Genomic DNA, 4,355 nt, shown 5'->3' with positions numbered 1-4,355 from the left:
TCAAAAACACATTGAGTGTATCTGGTCACTTGGCCTCGTCATTGCTCAATATGATATCTCAATCAGGTTATATCTAACTTTCATCTGGCCAATCGTTTCCAGCAGATCAAGCTAAACTCTTTGTTGAGTTTCACCAGACGGCTCCTACAGCAATTTTAATGGCATCTCTTAAAAGCAAGTCAATGCCCCAAGGAAGATAATACTTAAAGTCAATACATCCTGTTCTCAGAATCAATATTTCATGCTCAGTTTGTTTTCAGAATCCACGTTGTTGTTTGGTAATAATTGTTCTTACTTTAAATGGCGACACAAGAACTGCAGATGCTGCAATCTTGATTACTACCAGTCTGAAAAATGGCCGCAACCTGAAACGTCACCTTTCCCTTCCCTCCACAGATGCTGCATGATCCATTATGTTACTTTGTGCTTTGTTCTCCACTTTAACGCTCGGTATCATAACCGCTCTGCCCAAGACTGCAAAATATTACAGAACAGTTGGGAATGTAGCCCAGTCCATCACACAATGGCGCAGCAGTAGAGTTGCTGTTTTACAGCACTAGCCGTGTCGGAGACCTGGTTTCGATCCCGGCAACGGGTGCTGTCTGTATGGAGTTTGTACGTTCTCCCTGTGACCATGTGAGTTTTCTCCAAGATCTTCAGTTTCCTCCCACACTCCAAAGACGTACAGGTATGTAGGTTAATTGGCTTGGTGTATGTGTAAATTGTCCATAGTGTGTGTAGGATAGTGTTAATGTGCGGGGATCGCTGGTCGATGCCGTCTCGGTTGGGGAAGGGCCTGTTTCCACACTGCATCTCAGTTCAGTTTTATTTGTCATATGTAGGTTAACACAGGATCAACGGTACAATGAAATGTGTTAGACAAGACAACGGGTCACCTCAGCAATGATATTACAAGGATAGAATTAAGGTAAAAAAAGATAAGATAAACGTGACATTGGTAGATAAAAGACAATGATAAATAAAATAATCGACGTTTTTGATGCTTTTATGAGTTCAGAAGCCTGATGGTATGATGATAAAAAATGTTCTTAAGTCTAGTGGTGCGTGCAGCCATGCTCCTGTAACGTCTGCCTGACGGTAACACGGAGAACGGTCTGCGAGCTGGCTGGCTGTGGTCCTTGATGATGCTGTGTGCCTTCCGCAGGCACCGCCTGTAGAAAATGTCCTGAATGGCCAGGAGACAGTTGCCAGTGATGTGCTGTGCCGCCTTCACCACTATCTGTAGTGATTTGCGGCTGTGGGCAGAACAGTTCCCGTACCAGACTGTGATGCAGCCCGTCAGCAGACTCTCGATGGTGCATCTGTAAAAGTTTGTGAGGATGCTGGAGTTCATGCCAAACTTCCTCAGTCTTCGCAGGAAAAAGAGCCGCTGGCGGGCTTTCTTAGTTACTGTGTCCGTGTGCAGTGTCCAAGAGAGGTCCTCAGTGATGTGCACACCGAGGAACTTGAAGCTGCTGTCTAAACTAAACCAAAACTAAAGTTGAAGACCAATAGACACTAATATCAGGAGCTACACCAGTATATTAGCCTTTGGCAGGGAAAAGTTGTTACACATATATAACAGCAGAGGAAAAATTTTGTAGATATTGACATGGAGAACTAATGTCTTTGGCCACGACGCATGTTATCCTTACTTTAGCCTTCAAAGCATTTCTTCTTTTCTCCTTTGCTGCTAATCCAAGTACATTTTTCAGTACAGTTTTTACTTGCATGCTTTATACACATCACTTTATATTCCAGTCGCTGGCACAAAGTCATATTCACAACAAATTGATCTCCAGTTAATAGAATTTCAACACATTTTTGGATGGTATTTATCCTGCTGTGTCCTTATGCGTTTTCTAGTTAATTGTTTTAATATGTCATAAATGTGAATTTAGTTGGTTAAACTATTGCTCTCAATAGTTCATTTCCTCTTGTTTCAACCGCATTCATATTTCTAATGTTATCCATAATTTATACCTTCTGGATGAATGGATACAGGAAATGCAGCAAAGCTATTACGCCTATTTGTAAACATCTCACAGCTTAAATTCTAGCTGAAGGTGATTCATTAGTTCAAACTGATGAAGCCAGTGAGCACGGCATAAGCAAAAATCCCTGTAAATACTAATGTCAGCATTTCATAAAATGGATTCAAATTACTGATGGTGTTAAAAAAGCAGCTTTTTTTTAACAAGGAATACATGTAATATACATTTTTGTATATTTCCATGAGATTAATAGATTCTTGTTTAGTACGGGTGTCAGGGGTTATGTGGAGAAGGCAGGAGAATGGAGTTGAGAGGGAAAGATAGATCAGCCATGTTTAAATGGCGGAGTAGACTTGATGGGCCGAATGGGCCAATTTTGCTCCAACTTATGAACACGAGGATGTTATTGATGGTTCATTGACTATTGTCAACATCTTAGGAAGGATGTTGTCAAGCTGGAAAGGGAGCAGAGAAGATTTATGAGGATGTTGCCGTGACTCAAGGACCTGTGCTATAGCGAGAGGTTGAGCAGACTAGCTCTTTATTCCTGAGAACACAGGATGATCTTACAGAGCTGTACGAAACCATGAGAGGAATAGGTTGGGTGCACAGAGTCCTTTTGCCCAGAGTAGGGGAATTGTGAACCAGAGGACATAGGTTTAAGGTGAGGGGTGAAAGATTTAAGAGGAACCTGAGGTGTAACTTTTTTTACACAAAGGGTGGTGGGTGTATGGAACAAGCTGCCGGAGGAGGTAGTTGAGGCAGGTACTATCGCAACATTTAGACTGGTACATGGATAGGATACGTTTATAGGGATATGGACTGAACACAGGCAGTGGGACTAGTGTAGATGGGGTATGTTGGTCGTCGTGGACAACTTGGACCAAGGCCTGTTTCAACGCTGTACGACTCTACTTCTACCCCATTGCGGAAATTGGACTTTGTCTATAGAACTGACTTTTACCTTTGCTTTATCGATTGTCCTTGAGTTTGATGATTGTATTTTTGTAGAATATTATGTGATCTGTTTGGAACGCATGCAAAACAAAGCTTTTTGCTGTACCTCGGGACAAAAATAAACCCAAATCTAAACCTAAACAAGGAACTGAAGATGCAAACTGCAGATTACAAAAAAACAAAGTGCTGGAGTAACTCAGTAGATCAGGCGGCATCTGTGGAGAAGGTTCCAACCAGAAACGTCACCTATCCATGTTCTCCAGAGATGCTGCCTGACCTGCAAAGTTACTCAATCACTTTCCCTGGCTCGAGTATAGTAAGGCAAATTGGACCTCCTGGCTTGACTATTTTAATCACCAGTTGACATCCTTTTTGACAGGGTATCTCGGTCTGGGCAAAGCACTCATTAAAAGTGGTTGTAAAATGTCTGATGCAACAACTTTGGTTAAAATCATGAGGGCCATAGATAAGATGAATAACCACAGTCTATAACCCAAAGTAGCAAAGTCTAAAATTAGAAGATATAGGCTTAAGATGAGAGGAAAGATTTAAAAGAGACCCAAGGAGTAACTTTTTCACACAGAGGCTGATGCGTGTAGGAATATACTGCCAGAATAAGTGGTGGGGAAGAGTACAATAGCAACATTTAAAATACACTCTAGTAGGCACGTGGATAGGAAAGATTTGGAGGTATATGGGGCAAGTGCTAGGAAATGGGATTAGCTCTGGACTGGATGAGTTGGGCCGAAGGGCCTGTTTTTATACTGTGTAGCTCCAAGACTCTATGACCATGTGTCAGAGAAATCAATTATACTTAAATTTAGTGGGGGTCTATTCCTAAGTCCCCGTTACCCTTACTCTTTCTCTCGTGGGATATTTTTATTCCTGTCCCCTCTTGGGGTTCTCCCTCAGGTCTGGGTCACGGCCGGTATTTTCCCATTGAGTGCGGTTTTCCCTGTCCAGATCCAGTTTGTTAGGGATCCTGCCGACTACGCCAGATTGTCAAAGAAACCAATCGAGGACTCAGACTTATAGAGCGAGACTTTATCACGTGATATCACGGAGGAACTGTCTCCCGGGGCAGTTCCTTCGTGATATCACATAGTAATGTCTCGCTCTCCATTCATACAGTGATATTTGAGTTACCATACAGCCATACAAGTATAAAGAACACAATACACAATAAATTTAACATAAACATCCACCACAATGGAATCAACATTCCTCACTGTGATGGAATGCAATAAAGTTTGGTCATCTTCCTCTTTGTTCACCCGTGGTGGTCGGGGCCTTTGAACGGGGCCACAAGCCCCGCGGTCGGAGCACTTCCACAACGATCCTCGACAAAGGATCCCCTGCTCCGCGATGGTAAGTCCGCGCCACGCCTGCGGCTTGAACATTAAA

The 4,355-nt window shown here is 42.7% G+C and overlaps 1 long non-coding RNA gene across 1 annotated transcript; it reads right to left on the bottom strand.

The window, feature by feature from the left end:
* Positions 1 to 814: 814 nt before the first annotated feature.
* LOC116978627 lies at positions 815 to 4,087 on the bottom strand. Its single transcript, XR_004413482.1, has 2 exons — positions 3,804 to 4,087; positions 815 to 2,186 (listed from the first exon to the last, which is right to left on the bottom strand). It is a non-coding gene; the product is annotated as an uncharacterized LOC116978627 (long non-coding RNA).
* Positions 4,088 to 4,355: the final 268 nt, after the last annotated feature.

The sequence above is a fragment of the Amblyraja radiata genome, chromosome 11, assembly GCF_010909765.2.
Source record: "Amblyraja radiata isolate CabotCenter1 chromosome 11, sAmbRad1.1.pri, whole genome shotgun sequence".
Lineage (NCBI taxonomy): Eukaryota > Metazoa > Chordata > Chondrichthyes > Rajiformes > Rajidae > Amblyraja > Amblyraja radiata.
The sequence above is the reverse complement of the archived record's forward strand: the minus strand, read 5'-3'. Positions and strand labels throughout refer to the sequence as shown.